The sequence below is a fragment of the Leptonotus elevatus genome, chromosome 1, assembly GCF_054856555.1.
Source record: "Leptonotus elevatus isolate MCC_2025b chromosome 1, RoL_Lele_1.0, whole genome shotgun sequence".
Lineage (NCBI taxonomy): Eukaryota > Metazoa > Chordata > Actinopteri > Syngnathiformes > Syngnathidae > Leptonotus > Leptonotus elevatus.
Window position 1 is genome coordinate 25,321,626 of NC_141239.1, and position 22,507 is coordinate 25,344,132.

Sequence of the window (22,507 nt, forward strand, 5' to 3'; positions counted from 1 at the left end):
ACTGGGCGGGAGGCAGCCGGATGTCAGCACGCTTTATCCTCATCAGGCAATTGTGCTTTTATTTTACGGCGAGGGAATTGTGCATAACCTTCATTTTTATCAGGTTTCATTTTTACCACCCTTTGTTCTGTCCATAAATGCCGTCGTTTAGTTCCCTGATTTGACACATGTCATTCTGATCCTCTATCGATAGCTCCTAAACTGTGTCTTTTTCAAATTCAAATACTTTGTATTATTCCTATACTAACTGCCAACTATAAGCATAGCTCTATGGGGTGACATATGCATTGATTGATTACGCATTGATAAGATTGAAGTTGAACAACTCAATTCGGTTTGATTTAGTGTGATTACGATCGTTTCAATATGGTTCCGCTTGAGAGGGTATCATGCGATGAGTTTCTTGTTGCCCTTTGACCTACATCTAAGTCGCGATGGTTGCGGCAGAAAGAATTCTGAAGTCTACAAAGCCATATCATTTATTGAAAAATGCGTCATGCAAAAAGATAAATGACCAAAAGCACACTGCCAGCACAACAATGGGTTAAACAGAACAGTGGAAGTTTTTAGACTGGCCAAGTACATCACCAGATGTTAAAGGTCTCATATTATTCAACTTTTCCATACACTAAAATAGTTCTCAAATATGTAAAAGCCATGTCTGGGCCATGCATTCGTCAAAATTGACATAGGATCTAATATTTTTGCTGCCACCCCCCAAAAAATCGCAGTCTGTTTTAGGGGCGTGTCACTTTTATGTAAATAGCTTCACCAGGCCACGCCTAGGCCATACCCTTCTCTCTCAAAGGGGCTGTGATTTCGGCTCCGCGAGCCATGTGCTAATGTTGGGAATGGAAACAACTCGCCATGGCGAGCAGAAGCAGTGTGGTACAACCGTACTAATTTTAGCCAGACATACATGAACTATTTGAACCTGTGGAAAAGTGGCATCATGTTTTACCGTAAGAAAAAGTAGCATAACGTTACTACAGAGACTATGTTGTAGTGTTAGTTTGCGATTGGTTAGGCAGTGGTTATTTTGCCGTAACTGGCAACTCCCCTGCGAGCGTTATTTGCTGTGAATGTCTCCGATTTGCCGTGAATGCTTGTAGACATTAATGAATAACATGCCAACAAATCTCAAAAAAGTTGGGACAGGTAGCAATAAGAGGCTGGAAAAGTCAATTGCACTTAGACAATTACACAAAAAACATCTGGAAGACCAGTTAGCACTAATGAGGTCCATTAGCAACTTGATTGGAGTATAAAAAGAGCTTCACGGAGTGGCAGTGTCTCTCAGAAGCCAAGATGGGTAGAGAATCAGCAATTCCTTCAATGTTGCGCAGAAAGATAGTGGAGAAATATCAGAAAGGTGTTTACCAATTGCAAAAGGACAAGCCAAGTTGTTATCAGCACTCAGTTTATACGCCTGCATCTGTGATGGTATAGGCTTGCACTCATGCGTGTGTCATGGGCAGCTTCCACATCTGGAAAGGCATCGTCAATGCAGAAAGGTCTATTCCGGTTGGAGAACAACATATGCTCCCATCCAGGCATCATCACTTTCAGAGAAGATCTTTTTCGCATTTCTCAACACGATAATGCCAGACCACATGCAGCATCATGGCTGCGTAGGAAAAGGATCCGGGTATTGAAATGGCCAGCCTGCAGTCCTCTTCTTTCACTTCGAGAGCACATTTGGCGCATCATAAAGGGGAAGGTGCAACAAAGAAAGCCCAAAACAGTTGAACGGTTCGAGAGACGCGTGTTAGACAAGAATGGGACAGCATTCCTATTTGTAAACTTGAGAAACGTGTCTCCTCAATCCCCAGACATTTGCAGACTGTTGTAAGAAAAAGAGGGGATGCCTCACAGTGGTGAAAAAGGCCTTGTACCAACTTTTGGGGAGATTTGTTGACACCATGGAATTTAAATTCAACATAGTTTTCCCTTAAAATGATACGTTTGCTCAGTTTAAACTTTTGACCTGTTCTCTATCTTCTATTCTGAATAAAATGTTTAAATTTGGCATTTCCACAAAGGTTTGTATATATATATATATATATATATATATATATATATATAGATATATATATATATATATATATATATATATATATATATATATAGATATATATATATATATATATATATATATATATAGATATATATATATATATATAGATATATATATATATATATATATATAGATATATATATATATATATATATATATATATATACTGCGATTGGCTGGCAACCAGTTCAGGGTGTACCGAAGCCAGCTGGGATAGGCTCCAGCGCCCGCCTTGTGAGGACAGGCGGTTAAGAAAATGGATGGATGGATATATATATATATATATAATTTTATTATTTATATGTGTGTGTGTGTGTGTGTGTGTGTGTGTGTGTGTGTGGGGGTGTGTGTGTGTGCGCGTGTGTTGCGGATATCGCTGTGTGAATGCCCACTCCTGATTATTTTGTGTGAGTAATTTCACAACGTAAATTATGCAGCCACGGCTTATAGTCTGGCGCAGCCAATATGTGGAAACAAAAAAAAAATCCACACCATATGGGCACGGCTTATGACCCAATGCGCTTTATAGTCGGGAAAATACGGTATATATATTTTATACACATACTCTCGATATTCGAAATTACCAGATCAATAATACCTGCTAATAGCAGAGGTCCACTGTACATCCAAACACATTACAAATAAATAAACAAATAATTTACCAATTTGGAGATGCATGCTTTTCATTAAAAAGTTGAGACCGTTTAATTTCCCTCTCTGCTTTCCTTATGATGCAGCGGTCATAAAACCGAGTGATCATTTCTCATTGTTTGTGTTTATCTTTCTGCTGAATACGTAATTTGGGAGAACGTTCCAAGGAGAGCAGTTCATTTTTTTAAATGGGATTTTTTATTCATCCTCTGAATCCAGAAACCCAATACATTTTTGTAGTATTGCCTTTGTCATTAAGTTTAATTATTCTTGTAAGTGCACATGGAGGCCGCTATGGCTGCCATAAATGTAAACAGGACAAAATAACAACAAACACCCCCCCACACACACACACACAATGATAGCATACAGGATGACATGATGTCCTTTTGAAAGATTTGTCTTTGCCACTGTACTTCTCATGTGCATTGACCAGCGGATTAGCCATGGATTCTGTGTGATCCTCTTAGAGAGGAGGGGGCAAAGTGTGGGTTGTGGGTGTGAACTGCGGAGCTATTTTACTTATTGCAACGTGGCAGCTGAGTCAAGGCTACCAAAATTCTCACATTTACCTCGGTAATCTGCGTGGAAGTCCTCGAAGCACCAGAGCATCCCAGATGTGTGCCGCCTCCTTCGCTGGACTCTGCAACACAATAATGACACAAAGAGTGTTTAAATACAAGATTTAAGAAAGATGTCCCGAGACTGGTCTTAGTTGTTTTTGTACGCCAATCACCCAGATATGCAAATGGTGCCTTCAAGGTTTAAAGAACCAAACGGGGGTGTCCAATTTGTTTCCACTAATGGCAAAATACAAAAAAAAAAGAGGGTGGGAAGAGTGGGTGATATGATGTACACATTGTCAGAGAAACTGCGGAAAGCCATTGGAATGATTTAGGACCCATCCCATCCTAGACACTGTACCCAATACCGGGGTACACATATAGCCGACTGATAATCAGGCTGATTATCAGATGTCTGTAACTGATTATCCTGTGGTGAGAGAGTTTTCCACCACGAAGCCCAACAATTTTAAATGTTACCCCTTTTCAATATTATGTTATTCAGATGATTGTTTGTGTAGATATGCAGTGGTTATGAGTGGTATGCTCTGTTGGTCATCTCTAGTACACTGCACACTGTAAGAGCAGCAAGCCCATGCATGCATGCTAATGTTGTCAACGGCATGTGTCAAAGTTGTTAACATCAGTATGTGTGTACCAACCTTCTAACTTCCTAGGGGGTCGAATCAATCGCAACTGGACTGATCGTATTGTCTCAGAAGTTGTTCCGCCTAATCAATCCTTATTGCTTGCATGAACTGATGAGAGGCGGAATGACTTCTTAGACAACAAGAACAGTCCAACTGTGATCGATTCAGTGCCTTAAGAATGAAACGACCTGGATGAATGAGAACATTCAAAAGCAATTTTCTTACCCTTACAATGCTCCCAACATTTGGTGACCCGTTTGAGTGTGCCACTCCCTAATTAGAACTAGAAAGGCAATGGAGGGCAAATTGTCCAAAAGCCTACAACATGTTAAAAAAGTCTTTCCCATAAACGTAGAAAATGTAAGGTCAGATTACGACTGATGTTTTTGTGTCAAGAAACGGATCCGCCTTATCTACAACAAGCAAGCATACTTTGATTTACTGATCTTACCCAAGTTCGTTTTACCAACGAATCAAACATCGGCCCCCTTCTTATCATATTTATGACTCCTGGTGAAATGCTGCACATTTCTATACATTTCCATTTCTGTAATCTTCACTCACAAGAGGAATCAAAGCTTTGTTTTGCTGAAATCAATGTACGTGATTATCCCACCCGCCTCCTATTTGCTACTGTGCTTCACAGTGGGATGGATCCAATGAAGGGTGCAATTTTCCCACCTACATGCATATTAATGGTCGCACAAGACAAACCAGAGATTACAGCACAATCAGTATTCATATTACTCGCCTGCATTCTAATGGAACTATGCTGCGTTCTGCGCCCCTCCTGATTCGTCGGGTATAACATGTTGTATCAAATGAAAGGCACGGGCAGAATTCAATCTCAACACTCAGTAATTGGAATCTGCAAACTGGCGAGATTATCAGCAAATGAGCAGACAATGGATACTGCAATTCAATTAGCTGGCAGGGCCGCTATTTGCATGCCGGCGAAAGGGGCGACTGTTTAAGTGGCAGCCGCCGTCCAGCAGAGACCCAAGACGACACGTAACGGCGGCGGAACCGAGGGACGGGGGGAGTCTTGGAAACGTCTGCAGTATTCTTTTAATTACACATCATAATGAGTCCATTTAGCCGTTCAATGACCCGTTTTACGGAAACGAACAACCAAGGGAAGCGCGGCGCCCTTGGCAGGGTCGCTGTCGCAGCTGCCCCCGCAGGGGACGCCTCTCAGCCAAGAGGGAACATTTGGCTTTAACACACAGGCCGGCCCAAGGAAAGTCATTGACGCGTGTTTGCATTCCTCGTCACGCCGAGTAAACGTCCTCGCACAATGGCGCGAGGCTCAGACATCATCATTGTGTGGATGACAACATTTATTGCGAATCAAGTCTCATGAGGCAGATGCATGGGAGCCTCTTTGTATGCTAAGAACTTAAATCCATCACCATAAACGTCAGGATTAACAGCGCGTTATGTACTGACAGAAACGGGGATACAACACAAGTCCATTTCAGGGCTACTTACTATTAGCATATCAGACCATTTCCGGGTCCAAAAAGGTACTTGCCAGTAGTTTGTTTCCAAGCTCGTGAAAGCCAAGTCTCATGGGGTATAGAAGAGAAAATACACTGTACCCTTTAAGTACAATTACATCTGTAGGCTGCTTATTTACTGCAACTCTAAGGTAACACCAGGACCAGAGGATTATAAAAGCTAAGTTATAAGGGTATAAAAGTAGAACCCTTGCAAGTACTGTACAATCACCTCTATGGAGAGGCTTATTGTACTGCAAGGTTACTGTTTTGCACCGATTTCCAAGACCAAAAAGGTACTGATACACAGTAAATTCTGTAGAGTAAATTTGGGAGACAGCCGATTTAGTCCCTGAGCCACGCAGCTCCTGCTGTGTGTTAGTATATCGTGTCAGCTGGAATCTTCGTAATTCCAAGATATAAACAAACAGTAGGAAGGGCATACCTCAGGTGGTTCAGTCTCCCAAGCTGAAGGTCGTGAGTTTGTTCCTCAACCCTTGAGTGACTTTTATGTATTTTTTTTTTTCAATTATTTATTTTACTCTCTTCCAATTGTAAATATTAACCTACTCTAAAACTGAGTCTATTTGATCCTACTCTAAATAGAGTCAAATTTACTCTACAGAATTTACTGTGTATGTTCTCATCCCAGCTCATGCAGGTAGCCAGTGGGAAGATTTAAAAGCTGTATTGTTGAATAATAATCATCATCATCATAATCATGATTATCAAAAAATTAATTAATTGATTTCTATAATAAATCACAGTTTTTGATGCCCACTGTTGTCATATTAATGAATAAAATATGGCTTCCGCTTGCATATCCATGGAGCTCCAAATCTGTCTGCTTGTTCCAATCCCCGATCAAATTCACCAAAATCACATTAGACGAGCTGTGCCAATATCTAGATGTGGTCCAAGCAGGCGTAGCTTTCGACTGCCTTTCCGCCACCAAATTGTCATTCCGCCGAGCGTTCAAGGCCATACCCTTACGATGCCAGAACGCCCAGCATGGCGCAGACCAACTTACCAAATGGGCAAATACCAAAAAAATTGCATTGTTGTTGCTCTCCAATTGTAAAACCACAGAGTACAAAAACAAAACTGTAGGCCTAATTTCTGACCTGAACTGCTGCGCAACATTCAAAGGCAGGCCTCTATCGACTTAAGCACATTTTCTGTGAAGTTAAGTTGTTTAGCAGCATCTGCGCAAGCATTTTGTCCCTCCGCAGATCATTTCCCAGCTTTGTGTGTTCTCCATTATCGATCCCGTGAGGGAAAAAACACAAACTTGCATTTGTTTCACCACTGAGGCCTAGTATTCATTTTGACAGAGGGTTTGTTGCTCTTTGCAACCTTATTGATCCCCAAGCGCGCTCGCACGATGTATTCACATTTCCTGCAGTGGATACGAGAAGAAACAGTCCCTGTTGCTCTTGAACCCACTATCTGACCTCCGGTCATCATGCTAGAAGTTGTTCATGCTTTTGAAATTGATATGTACTGTACATGTCGCCTCCTACAACTGCATGCATGATATACAGTATTTAGCAATATGTGGCTGCTGAAGAGGGCTAAAGATTTGTTTTTGTAACACTTCTTCTCAAGATGCATTTATTGAACACTTGATTAGGTATGCCTGCAACAGAAATATCACACGCACGTATACCAATAACATATTAAATTGAAATTGTTTTAAATTTTTTGACAAATTATCTATCAGAATACTGAAAACATGAAGAAAATTACAGTTTTCTATTGTAAACTCGTTTTCATATGCATTACACAACAAAAGCATTTTGCTGCATGTCTAGTGGTTCCTCTCCTTTGCCCATTAGGACATGCAAATTGCAAAGCAGCTGCCTGTCACTGTGAGAGCTAAATGGAAGTGAGCCAAGCCCAATAAAGCTTGCAGGTAAACTTGCAAAGAAATGAGAATGGGTCAAGTGGCAGCCTGAGGATGGAGGATGAAGAGCAGCGAGGAGAGAGGTGGGGGGGGGGGGGAGTCGACGGGGCCAGCCAGACCACATGTGCTTCCCGAGGAGCTGGCTTCGCTCCAGGATGCTGACCCGGAGCCCGGGAAGGTCGAGTTGGCAGGAGCTAACGGATTGTGCTCGGCTGCTGACGTGCTTCACAGTGAGCACGCACACATGTGAGGACCAAAATAGCTGTAAACGCTACAGTGCTACTGACCTGCCACTTAACACTTAGGAAATCAGTGGCGGCTTAATCTGTCTGTGAAAACTTTCGAGGACTTAACTTGTCCCAGTATAGCATATATACATTATACTGGAAATCACACACCGCGCTTCTCTCTCTCTCTCTCTCTCTCTCGCTCTCTCTATATATATATATATATATTAGGGATGCACAGAAAATACCATTTTTGGTCGAAACTGAAAATGAAAAATGCTTAGCCGAAAAGCGAAACGCCGGGGAAAAAAATTATTTTTACTATAAATTTATTTTTACTATAATTGCATTTATTGTAATTAATTAAAATTATAATATTATTATAAAATATGTATTCAGCACTGGCATTTTAACTATATATTTATATATATATATATATATATATATATATATATATATATATATATATATATATATATATATATATATATATATATATATATATATATATATATATATATATATATATATATATATATATATATATATATATATATATATATATAAATCGATTCGGCCACATATCGAGTGGCTCAGTTATAAGTCTGAATTTTCAGATAAATAAATACATTTTCATACAAATCTTACAGTGTACATGTACAAGTTTACTGATTAGTATTTTGTAAATATGAGTTTAAAAAAATCTTAATAATCAATTTATAGATTCGCATCCGGATTAATCGAATCGAATCGTGACCTATGAATCGTGATACGAATCGAATCGCCAGGTACAATTCACACTTCTAATATATATATATATATATATATATATATATATATATATACAAACCTGCTTCAGACAACAGGAGCCCAGTAAGGAGAAGGAGCCAGATGGACTTTCATGGAAATACAAGCTCCTGCATGGCATGCACCACCAACAGATAAAGGAAGTGGCTAACATTGAGAAAACATACCAGCAGTTGGAAAAAGCTGGACTCAAAGACAGCATGGAGGCACTAAACATGGCAGCACAAAAACAGGCCCTAAGCACAAGAGCAATCAAGGCTGGGGCCTACCACATCAGACAGGACCACAGGTGCCGGTTGTGCAAAAAAGCCCCAGACGCTTTATTTCAATTCCTGTTACAGGGCATTCTCTCTTTGCGACAGAGTATGCACATGCGTCAGAATGTGTCCTAGTTCATTTCTAACCAGAGCTAACACAGTATCAAAAGTCATAATTACAGTAAATATTTTTTAATAAAAAAGAGTTTTGGGTCATAAATATCAAGAAATCAAAAGAAAAACAGCATTGTTGAGAGTTCATATCCTTATGCCGCTTCACAGACATTTGTGGGTTTATATAGATATTTGGGGGTTGCAAGACAAGAATATTTGTGGAGTATTTACTACGTGTAGTGCTGGCTCTCATCCAAAGCGTTCATTCACATAACTTTGACCCAGCTCTCTATTTCAAGTATAAAGTCATCTCCAGTGTTGCATTCTCCGTGAACCACAGCAGGGCTCAGGGGCTTCCATCAGCAATTTGGACGAAGCGTCTGTAAAACTGCACCGACCTTGACGCTTAGCCGCTGCACCGAGGAAAGGTGGAATCACGGATGTCGCTTACACTGATTCTCAAACTGACGTCCTGAAGGAGCTGTAGCTTCAGGCTTCACATATTTTCCAATAAATTATACTGGACCAAAATATACTAAACTCAATTTTTTGTCAATGTCCACAAAAGGCTAATTCCGCCCAATAATTGTTCTCAAATCTGTCTGTGTCTATTAGAGAGCACCTCTCCTTCGCCGAGATAATCCATCCATCTCACAGGTGTGGCATATCAAGATGCTGATTAAACAGCATGATTATTGTACAGGTGTGCCTTAAATTCCCCATAGTCCAAGGCCACTCTAAAATGTGCAGTTTTAATCTGTTCAATGTGGCCTTTTATCATGGGCAGCCTAAGGCGCAGATTCAAAATAAGCTTGCTGTTGCACAATTATGATTTTTGTTGTTGTTGCTTATTTTAAATATAGGCAACTATTTCCTTTGTCATTTAGGAGTACACATGGTACTTAAAGTTGAGTAAAAAATAACACAGTTTGGGTCAAAAATGGATCCACTACTTGCGTCAATTTGACCCAACTTTCTGGGTTGTATTTCAAATAACAACCCTAAAAATTGTAACATTTAGTGCAAGACAACCAGCAAAAAAGAGGGTCATTTTGTGCAGAACAACCAAGAAAGGTCCTTTTTTGACCCAATTTGTGTAATTTTAGACCCAACAGTTTTTAGAGTAATTGTCATCTGGATTATGAGTGGGCCTTGAAAAAAACATAGGTGTAGGGGAATTACGCCTTTAAAGCATGATGCACACTGTTATGTCTAAACTCGGGCTCAACATCACTCCGAAATCAGAGCAGTTGGCATGGCAGCCGAGGCCGATTCAAATCGGCTGATTGGACGGCTCCTCGGTCGGCGGTGCTTGTCAATCAAACTCGCTGTTAATCAAATTAATGACATGGTTCACATGCGCAGGCCAATCGCACGGCTGCCCTTTTTATACGCTCGTTTCCGCCGGTGTAATCGCGATAATAAACATGTACACGCGCTGTCGGCCAAAGGGACGTTTTGTCATTAATTTCTGCACAAGCGTTAGATGGACCTTGGCGGTGGTCTGCTCTCTCCTCGTGCTCGTCTGGTGTTAAATTAGTTTTTGCTTTGCTTAGTTATGTGCTTAACTGGTAATGGGCTGTCAATCAAGGGGGGCTGCACAAGCCTTAATTCACATGTGTATTAAGAATAGTTTAAGCTGTTTCACTCGAGTCTAGTGGGTGGTGGTAATGTGCATTTCTAAATGATCTGAGTGCCCCACTGGGCTCCAATGCAAGCGGACTGTAACAGGGGAAAATAATTCCTCCATCTGCAGCTATATTTGGATTTGCACATAAAAATTACAACTTTGCCTTCATCTGTGCAATCTTAATAACTAACAAACTAGTTTTGGGCAACAGCTGCGTTTGTGTACAGTCGAGAGGTCGCCCGACAGTTCAGAATGGAGGGCAACACATCCTCCGAGGGGGAAGTCGGCACTGCTGGACGACTGTGTTGTCTCTGATCTCTGCAATAGTCACGATGGGAGCCCAAGTAGTGTTGGAATGAGATGTGAAGGGAGGGGATGACACCGGCCAGGCTCTCTTAAACTTAAATCAAGGGGACAGCGTTCTATTTGCATGATATTTGCATCTCAACATGGTGAATTTATCATAACTTGAAACTGGAGCCCCGAAGAAAAGGAAGCTTCCACTCCTGATGAAAGTGTGCAAGTAGCCCGTTGAACCTGCAAACAACAAGCCAGAAGGCACACACATGCACAAATGGACGTATTTATGTGTAACTTTGAAATTGCCTTTCTAAAAATAGACGTAATACTCGCGGTGTATGCTCCACGCACAAACGGCATCACTATTGGAGACAGAGAGAGCGGCGGCGAGGCATGGAGACGCCGGTAGTGCTCATCAAGTATTAAAGCCACCCCGGTGTGCTTTTTAGAGCACACGTAATAGTGGGAATGCAATGAGGCCAAAAGTGCAAGACAATCGCTACCATCACAGCACGTGCACACAAAAGACACAAATATTGTCTTTTGTATGCCATTTATTTTATTAAAGGACGGCTACATTTGGGCAAAAAAACACTTTTACTCAATAATTTGGTCAGTGAAAATAAAAAATAAGGATACCACTTTTTCAGACCACTATGTGACAATACTCAACTCTTGAGTAGTCACCGATACCGAGTACCCCCCAAAAAACAATGACAGATCATTTTAAACAAAGACCTATATATCCCAATATAGCATGATTTTTCCATAAAATTGTATGAAATTATTGACAATTTTCGATTCTACTAATTTCTAATTCTACACTGTAAAATGGTCACAAGAAGCCACGAATACTGATACTTTTTTAAAACAAAAGCCCTGGTATCGGTCTGATACTGATACCTGGCATCGGTACTCACCCATCTTTAATAAAAAACAGGCAGAAAAAGAATATTATTTCGATCATTAATTCTTTACATATGAGATATTTTATTTTCATATACACTGGCTTTCATTGAATTTTATTTAGTAATTTATGCAATTTTTTTAGATTGCTAATGACAAAAACATGCCACTTATATTATTTTAAATTAATATTATTTCAAATTGTATTTATTTACAAATTAATAATAATAATAATAATAATTATTATTATTATTATCGTTTTATTGTATTTTTCAGTTGAATGTATTTGAATGGATGGATTCACATTTTAAAGAGCGGCTCATAAAGTGTTGAACTGAGATGCATCAAAAGTAACAAGCTTTCCAGACTGGAAACACTGACAGTTGGAACATCTCAAAGCGCCAACACTCTGTTTTCAGTTCCAATTACATAAGCAAATGATTTTGCCGGCGGAATATCTAACGTCTCATCTTTATGTTTTTCCTCTCTGGCGGCCGTGCGCAGTAAGAATAGCAACGGAAGTGCCCAAAGTGTTCCAGCACACACACTGGCGACAAAGCTGTTCACGTCGATCTTCCTGCTCTCCTCGATTATGCTTAAAGAACATCTTGCGACGGCTTTTATTCTCGCTCGCCGTCCGCCGCCTTGAGTGACACGGCTGGTAATTTGTTATTATCTGCGAGAAGTAGGGTAGAAGGCGAGGGATGACAAGTGGAACTCGACTGTACTTTATTGCTCGTAGCAGGTTTTTCTTCGGGGCAGTCAGGCGGGAGCGGCTGAAGGAGGGCGTTGTGGGCTTGTGAGGACGGGAGATGGCCTGAGGAAGTCGGCGAGGAAGGGCACGCAGGCTCTTTTCAAGAAAAGAAAGGATTCTTGCTACATTAAGCTCTTTTAGTTCCTCTTCACACCAGTATCTTTTACATTAATAATATATTTATTTTTATAACCTGTGGTAGCAGAGGGATGATTCCCACATTTGTGGTTTCCAGGCTACAAGGTGGTCTGGACATGCTCACATGCCGCTGTTTTTTGTTGAATTGTTTTATATTTACTATTGTGTTACAAATTCGCAGTTCAGCATTTGTGAATTTGCGTAGCTGCAGATTAAAAAAAAAAAATTCGGCACATCTGCCATTATTTTCTGGGGGGAAAAACCCTCACCTACTTGCCTTTTTTGTGCTACAGTAAATTACTGCTTTGGTGCACTCTTGTGGTGTTGAGGGTCCAATGAGCCTTGTTTTAGGTAGGGGAGGAGTTTCATAGCCATAACCTTGTCCAAAAAAAAATAAGTTTTGCTGCCATTTTGTAGCATCAATAGACAATTAAAAATCTTTGTGGGTGAGCATTAATTACTTGCACATTAGCATGTTAGAGTTGGTGACAGACTATTGAGCATATCTATTTATTTACAAATTTGGGTTACATCAGCACTAGTGACAGAACACTGGAGTAAACAAAATACCCCTTTTTTGCTTAGTGGAAACACACTTGTGGACGACCATCCATTCTGTAACATTCATGACGTCACTTCACCATGGTGAAATAAAATTAAATACAACTAAACTAACCTTTGAAGTCAGCTATTGCCGCTATTATTCATGTATTTACGTCAGCATCTGTTTAATCAAATGAGTTGATTAATTGCATTGCCAATCTGTGATTGGCTGGCGACCCATCCATCGGGTACAGTGCTACAATGGATAAATGTATTGCTCATTTCACTGTTCACCACTAGATGGCAGACATCCCTTAGTAGATCAGCCGCCTGTTCATCTTAATTAGAGAAGAAGAACATAGCGACGCTGTCAGCCATGATTGATTGTGTGATATTTTGGAGTCGCTCAAGTCTATGGAGACGCTTTCAACATTGAGAAGGAGGGTTTCAACTAACTAACTAACTAACCTGGTCACGGTGCATCTTAAATTTAAGTTGACAATTAATAAGGACTTACATTTAATGAACTACAGAGAACATATACACACGCAAACGATAATGAACCGTTGACAGTTCGTTGAACTTGCAAAAGTATGTTGAATTGCCCATCCCTGTTCTAGATTACGACTGCCACTGTATAGTTCTTTAAACTGCATTCAGTACAATGGTGGGCTCTTTCAAAAGGCACTTCTATGAAAACAAAAAGGGACAGACAGTGTTCCTTTGCCAGTTTGAACCATTTATGTGCCTTTTGTAACCATAAACAGTACTTATTTGTACCTAGGGCTTCAATTGTGAACCCTTTAGTGTACAAAAGATTGTACCCTGAGAACAAAAATGGACCCTGACAGTACTCTTTTCTCTAACAGGGTATGACGTACTCCAGATGACCAGCACAGCACGCCACACACGACCATTTGGCCACCGACAATTGCGATCATAAATATTGACAAATCTGACCCAATTATCAGCATGTGTCCCGCTTCATTGGAAGAAACTGTCAGATCTGAGAGCAATTTGACATTTATCGTCCTTAAATGTAAAATTGGATGATAGTGGAGATTGATCGCTCCTGTACGGAAGAATGTAAAACTTGAATTAAATCGCCATCCAATGACAAAGCAAATAAAGATGTAATAGCAGCTGTCAAAAATAGCACAGCCGTTCCGCAAAGATTCAATTAAGAGCCAAATCGCACCATCCTTCATTCCCAACAAGCTCTGTCATCATCGCCATCGGCGGACCTGCACGCAAACTGTGATTCTGACTTCTCCCGTGCGAATGCAAGGTTTGAGCAGAATCACCCAAAGCTGCCCTCCAAACTTTTATCTCAGAACAACACCCAAGAGCTTGACTTCACTGTGAGGAGTTTTTGACAAACTTTTCCCCCTAATAAGTTTTCCTCAAGATAAACATGATACAAATCATGAAATGAGCTCTTCAATTCAAAGCCATCTTGGGGGAATTCTTTAAATGTCATCTATAATTGCATTCTTTAAGTTGATTGTTGTCCAATTTGTCGCATTATTACGTGCTATTTTGCTTTGAGTGTTTATCGGCTTTTATAGCATTACAATGGAAGCTTTTCTTTTGTACGGTTCGGTTTTCTGTTACTTATTCACTGACATTTAGTGTAATTTTTCTTGCATCTGCTCAGTTTTAATTGAGTCAGAAAAAGTTGAAAGTGGCCCTGTAAAGGGGAAGTGACGTATTTCCAATAGTAAGTTGTATGCACACCCACTCGTCTAAACAAAGTATTCTAATTAAAAAGCATTTATCCATCTCAGGGGACGGCCATTTTGTCTTCTCCTGCTACTTGCTATCGACTGAAAATGACATCACAGTGCCTAAGGAAGTAGCCGTCACGACTCCCCTGTTTTCTGTGTTTGGTCATGCGACCTTTGCAAGCTGAGCAACTGTGATGTCATTTTCAATTGGCAGCAAGTGACAAAGGTCACCTCTTAATATGTATGTTGAGGAAGAATACTTCAGTCGACTGAAGTATTCTTAATATGTATGTTGGTTGGCGACGATGTGTCCTGCTTGTATCCTTCCGCGAGTCCCGCCACCGTCGTTCGCTAAACCAATGAGGTTGCGCTCCAATCCGCTCAAATCCTTCTCACTTGATTGGTCAAAACAACCCTTCATTGCACCAGAGCCCGCCCCCTTCTTTACAAGTACAAATCAGGCGCTCTACAAGTACAAATTAGTTTTGCTACATTTGTAGCGCAACAATTGGGGCAAAACTCACGTCACAGTACAGCAGCAGAAAACCCACTTGTGACTCCTAGTGGCGACTTCTTTGACTACAAGTTGTCATTTCTACAGGTACAAATCGCAACTTTTACAGATACAAATTTATACTTTTAATACAGGTACGAATTTTTTTTTGTACAGATACAAATCATGACTTTTACAGGTACAAATTTGTTTTTACAGATACAAATTTGTTTTACACATACACATTTTTTTTTTACAGGTACAAATTTATTTTACAGACACAAATTTTTTTTTTACAGGCACACATTTTTTTTACAGATACAAATCACGACTTTTACAGATACAAATTTAGACTTTTTTCTACAGGTACACATTTTTTGCACAAGTTAGTTTTGCACCAAATTTACCTCCATAGTCGCGGTGTGGGACACACACACACACACGCACGCACGCACGCACGCACGCTCCCACCCACCCACCCACACACACACACACACACACACACCCACACACACACACACACACACACACACACACACGCTTCGTCTTCCCCTGCTGCTCCACCCCAGCCAGGTAACTGTGTTATGAATCCAGTGAAATTGTATTGTTTGTTTGCCTTCTATTCCCTACCTATAATCATTTTGTTGTGAAGTAGCATGTCTCATACAGCACAAACAACGGAGCATAAATTAGCCAATATTTGCCACCTAGTTTAAAATTCTATATGCTAATACAATAACAGATAACGTGATAACCGCCACATAGTAAGACTAATGACGGTGAAAGGAAGCTCTCTGTGATCCGTGCATTGAAAAGCATTGGACTTTGGATCATTGTCATTTGATTTGTGGGGATTATTTTGACTTCAAAATGTGATGAACTGTTGTTTGTGTCTGGTTTTTATTATGCTAGTAGTCACAGGCAAAAACAATCCAATACGTCATTGGTGATCGAAGCATTTGCATTGAGTTGCATTGTGGAAATATCAGAAATGCCCGGTTGTTTGGAATTGTCAATTGCCTGTGAAAAATAGCCTTTTGCCTTCTTGTAATGACAACAGTCAGTCTTATTCATTCTCATGCCATTGGTCTGTTTGGGTACAATTAGTTTATCTATTTAGTAATTGTAGCATAATGCCTAGAAAGGAGAGACTGAAAAGGGAAAAAGGAAAGAAGCTACAGCAAGCACTCAAGGGAAGCATCTCTCTGCTCTCTTGGATGATATCAAAGACGCATGAAGATGAAAGGTCAGACTCAGAGTCAAGGCCAGAGAGAGTCATGTTAACTAGAGATTAGCATCTTTTAAAGATCCCATTTTAATATTGATTTGCTCCTTAAGGTTAATTGTATTGAAAAAATCTTCTTCTTTTTTTTTTTGAAAAGTAGTTTGTACTAAATCAGCAGGCATGAAGATATTATTAGTTAAATTATTAGCTATTATTTTGTACAAACCATAACTGTAAGCAGGCTTGGAGAGTAACGGAATACATGTCGCCGTTACGTAATGAGATTACAATTTTTTTGAACTGTATTCCCATACAGTTACAGGGAAAAAAACATGTAATCAGATTACAGGTACATTTATTAAAAATGGGGATTACTTCGAGGGATTACAATTTCTACAATGAGAGAGATTGCAAAAGAGGGCGAGAGAGAGAGAGAGAGAAGGACAGAGAGAGAGAGAGAGAGAGAGAGAGAGAGGGAGGGACAGAGCGAGAGAGACACACACACACAGAGCGCGACAGAGAGCGCATGCCCACGCGAGTGAGACCGTTGCTACATGTCGGGGAGGTGGGAACGAACGAACTAGTCGTGTCCGCCACACGCGGGCAGTTTGAAAAAGTTTCACGGACGGGAGGAGGAAATTGCGACCGGTATTCACCGGAATTTACACGGAGCGAAAGTTTGAGCTAGGAGTCTATCTATCTATCTATCTATCTATCTATCTATCTATCTATCTATCTATCTATCTATCTATCTATCTATCTATCTATCTATCTATCTATCTATCTATCTATCTATCTATCTATCTATCTATCTATCTATCTATCAAACTGTGAGGTGTGGTTGCTTTCAGTGAAACAGCATATGGCCTTCAATCAATCAATCAATCAATCAATCAATCAATCAATCAATCAATCAATCAATCAATCAATCAATCAATCAATCAATCAATCAATCAATCAATCAATCAATCAACTAATCAATCGGCCAATCAATCAACCAATGAATCAACCAACCAATCAATCAATCAATCAATCAATCAATCGCCTACATGCTTTTTAATTACACAATGATGTTTTGCTATTCGTAGGCTGCCCGGGTCCCTATCACCCCTGCAAATGGCAAGGGCACATTGTATAGAATATATATTGTGGTGATATTTATTTTTATTTTGTCTTCATGAGCATACTCAATATTGGAGTTATCCCAAAGTAGTCCAGTTACATTACTTAAATATTAGGGTACTTGGATTACTTTACTAACTACATGTTTTAGCAGGTAACTTGTAACTGTAATGGATTACATTTTAAAAGTAACTGTAAGTTACTTCTATGCTACAAGTCTTGCAGTCATGTTGCCCTAATAGGCTGTTATTAAAACTAGCTGTGGGGTATTATTAAGTATTATTATGTGTGTGTAATGTTTATTTAAAAACTTCTATTGACATTTCCGAACATCCGGGCATTTCTGATATGTCCCCAATGCAACACAATGCAAACGCTTCCTTCATACGGTGAAAACAAACGGCAGATTGTAATGCTTTTTCCTGTGACTATCATACAAACGACACATCACAAATCAAATTACAATAATCCAAAGTCCAACGCTTTTCAATGAGCAGATTTCGTTCACCAAATTGACGGCCATCATGACCTGGAGCACTTGCTGTATAGAAAATAGAAAATTGTGTATAGAAAATTGTTAAGATTTTTTTTTTTAAATGACTCCCCTTTCAAGAAAAAAAAAACGTGTAGCAAAGTCAGAAACTGGTTGACTGCTTTTCCAAATAAGAACCTCTCCTTCTCATTTTCCAGTACAAGAGTGATGGTTGTTTATTTACGTTGTTCATTTATCCATTTCAATATAGTCATTTTTATTTTGTTCCACATTGTTTTCTATTCTATGAAACAACTTACTTGGTTACAATTTCTGGCTATTTTACGGGTGTCATCGTCATCAGCCAACCGCAGAGCTCATAAACAAACATTCAAACTCCAATGGACGATTTTGAGCCTTCAGTTAGCCGAACATGTTTTTTTGGAATGCTGGAGAATCAACACGCAAGGACGAGGAGAACGTGCAAACTCTCCATAAGAAAGTCATAGCTGAGATTCAAAGCCTCAAACTCAGGACTGTGAAGCAGACGTGCTAACCACTAGCTAGCAATGCTGTTCATTTATCCTCTTTTTGTCTTCTGAATCACACTTACTGTACACCACCGAGTCGCTGCTCATAAGAGCAGAATGGACACGCTGGTATCTTTTGGCTGCGATCCCAAGCGGAGTCCTAGCAGTGTTAGGCGGATATGGTCGAAAAGGGCTTGTGCCGCGTAAAGGACAAGAGGCGTAAGCCCTCCATTGCGCTCTAATCGATGAAATCAGGGGAGAGTTAGAGGACCGTGTGGCCCACGGAGCGCCCTTTTAAGCCCCGAGAGTTGTTTGCAGAGCTTGTCAAGATGACTGAGTGCCGTGAAAGACCTTCTATTTAAGTTTGCTATTATGCCCCAAAAGCGGCTCGGATTACATTTTCACCGCCGTTGGAACCTAGAGGTGTGCTGTGTGAGTTGAGGCGAATGAGCAGCACATTTACTGCTAGATGATTCATACGCTGTGGCATGATGGAAGATGAAAAATGGTCCAACATGAACGTGGGGGTGGCAAGCATGTGGAAATGACTTGTACTGCATGGAGCAGGAAGAGGAAGTTGACTTTCCATTAAGATTTACAGGAAACATGTTATGTTTTATTGATACAGTAATTTCAAAAAGTTCCCAGGTGTCTTCATAACATGTCTGTTACATGCTTTTATAGTGTGTGAAAATGCAATGACACTAAAAGTATTTTATCTTATGGAGGCAGCACGTCATACGGGAGACGTGTGTGTGTGCGACGGACACATAGCAAGTGTGTAACGTGCTAACGTGTGTCCTACGTGTACTTAAAAGATGTTTATGGCCATGAGTTGAACTTGACTGTAAAACTAAACACACAAAAGAATTACATGTACACACATTGTATATTTAAATACACATAGTCAGCTTACTGCTAACCATGAATCGAAAACCCTAGAGGCTAGCTAGCAAGAATTAGCATTAGAACTCAGAGAAGGAATTTCCTTTCAAATAAAGAATATTCACAAACAAGCGCTGTTGTAAGACATACAGACAAGTGATGTGACACTACTGACAGGCATATCTTCTTCCTAATCTGTCAATGAGTTACTTTTATTTATTTATTTTTAATTACAATTTTTTTTAACACTAAGTATGATTCTACTTTTTACTAATTTATTTTCTATTTTTTTCATTTTATATTAAATGGTAGTTGTTTTTTAAATTAATAAATAATTGTAATTTCAATATCAATCAAAGTAAGCTGTATTTTTTCCTTATATGGCTTTAATATCAGTCGTTCTTCACAGAGGATAAAGTATATATCGATAAAGTTACCCGTCTACATCTGTGGCTCCACCTTTATTTTCAGATATCCTTGTGCCGATTGAGTTTCTCGTTGTATGTCAGCATTCAGGTAGCAGAGGCATTGTAGTTGTTTGAATACACAACGCGTAATTCTCTTTGTTTTGTGTTTAGTTTGACAGTAACTTTCATCTGAGAATGGCAATAAGCAGCTTGAAGCCCTTTAAAAAAAAAAATTTTTTTTAATTGAAGCTGCTTTTAGCTGTTATTCTGCACACAAACGTGCTCCAAGTATGAATGCTTTTAAATCCAGGTCCAAGCGTATTAAGGTCTTTTATACAGTCTTTTACTTTATTTCTTTCATTTGCTTTTAAATGTCTTTCAATCTTTTGTTTGTAAATGTGATTCAATATGGTCATACATTTTTTTTTTTTTTTTATGTAAGCTACTTTTGTTGTCTTCGCCTTTGAAAGTCATCACATATTGTGTTTGCTTTTAGGTGTCGTGGTTTTGGTTGTATGAAGCACATTGAGTTATAAAATGTGCTATATAATGTGAATAAAGTCGCCTTGCCTAATTTTATCAGCCAAACTGCTACCCTCGTATCTTGCAGACACTCTTGTATTCATTGGTCCATTTCTGCTGCACGCACAGTCCCTGTAAGCGTGATATTAATCTACTCATGAATGTGGAATTGCTCTTTCGACACTAAAAATGAGCAACGTGATGTGCCCCACTCCCCCTGCTCTTCCACGGGGGGCCGCAGAGTCTCAATCTTCAGGTGATTGCGCCCTATTCTCACAGCAGTGAACCTGCGCACTCAGTCACAGCGTGACACCCGACTCGTTAATCCATAACAGCTAACATTTTAGTGATGAAGTGTCATGACTCGGCTGACGTTGAGCTTAGTCGGCCTTTTTTTGTAGGCTAAGTCATGTCAATGTGAATAGAAAATGACATGCCGGGAATAGATATTGCTATTTGAATTAATGCATTTTTTTGTGACATAACATTGTATTGCTTACGCCATGTTATGAAGTATTTCGGATTCCATTAGACCACACGTTATGTCATGTCGTGACTCTCCAAGTTGCGAGCTTAACTAATGCCACCAACTTGTGTGTTGAGTTTGACGTCATATTTCCCTCTCAGCCCTTGTGGGATGCAGAACGTTGACAGAGCTGGGGCCAAGTATGCAGCAATGTGCATTACTCAGTGTCCTTCTATCGATGCATCTTGCCAAACTTGATTCATTAAAGGCGTTTGTGTGGAGCTAATGCACTCGAGGAGGCGGGTGGCTGAGGGGGAGCTCAAGGCGAGCACCCCACGTGTGTGCATGACAAGAATTACAGCACAGCCACCCCCTCCCCGAATTGATACCAATTTCTACAATAACAAGCAATGAATGCCGGGGGTCTATTTAGCTGAAAACAGACATAACCCAGCAAGTCGGCGGACCTAAATGAAGCAATTTTCTGTCTTTGCGGAAACTAATGTCGTCTGAGTGGAGACGTCCGACGTTAATTCTCTGCAGCAATCATTCAGAAGCAGCTTGTTTTGCGGCCCCTATTTAGTTACGAAACGACACCAAACTCATTGCAATGCTGCACAAACAAGCAGAGGAATGAAATGACCCAATCAAAAAAGTTGGTGGATAGGCTTTACTGCTAAACTTGCCAAACGGAAGGCTGGAAAAGATGGCTTTAGCAGAGCAAAATGAAAAAGCAAAAATAGAAATCAATCAGAGCTAATTATGAGTTTAGATTGAGAAAATCAATACTCTTGACTCCATCTTAATAAGGCTAATGAATTCCTCGCCTTATAGAGAGGCCTACTGTTTCTCATCAGGTCGTAGTAGCTGTAATAATCTGCTCTTGTTCACAAATGGATGTTAAATACATAACCAATGAGCTCATTGCGAAACCAATTGAAACTCCACATAAGAAGGCCGGGATTCAAACCAGGAATATCACAACTGTGAGGCAGATGTGCTAACCACTAAATAACTGTACTGCCGCAGTGCATTGAAATAAACCAGTAACATTCTTTTGTAATATTCCAAAAATCCATTTATACAAGCGAATGCCTCATGCTAACATTAGACTACACACTTCCTTTAAGTCAATCAACTCCCCCGGAAAACTTGATTTACTGTTGGAAGCCCTGCTATGCTATTCATAATGTGTCTGTTTTGAATTGTGTTGCCATGCTCCAATTTACATAACATTTGTTTGCCGTTTAATCTTGAAAGCTACTTTAAATCCACGTTGTGTTACTGACACTTCTTTATATTCATAATCCCATGAAATCGTTATCAGCCGCATTAGCATGCAGCAATAATTTGAGTGTGAAATAATAGATTCTGCGTCGAACCCCCGGTGAGGAGGTTATATTAAGCAGGTATAAGTGCATGCGCGCATTTATTCATTATTACTGCAACATAATGCAACCATCCATTTGTTGACACAGTGGATTGTAACTACCATAAAAACACATTATGCAAATAGATAATGCGGTGACAAACGTGGGGTCACGTCACACCGTGTATTCGTTTTCCCTACAGTCGGAATCGCCAGTGTGAAGGTGACTTAGAGGCGAGCGAGGGGAGATTCAGTGACTCGGCTCCC

General features: G+C 39.9%; 1 protein-coding gene across 1 annotated transcript in view; it reads right to left on the reverse strand.

Annotated features, from left to right (window-relative positions):
* elfn1a (extracellular leucine-rich repeat and fibronectin type III domain containing 1a) overlaps positions 1–22,507 on the reverse strand; it is a 95,538-nt gene that overhangs the window by 28,004 nt on the left and 45,027 nt on the right. The window contains exon 2 of the mRNA XM_086093040.1: positions 3,301–3,371. The gene's annotated coding sequence lies outside the window, so the exon portion shown is untranslated. The remainder of the gene's footprint in view (positions 1–3,300; positions 3,372–22,507) is intronic.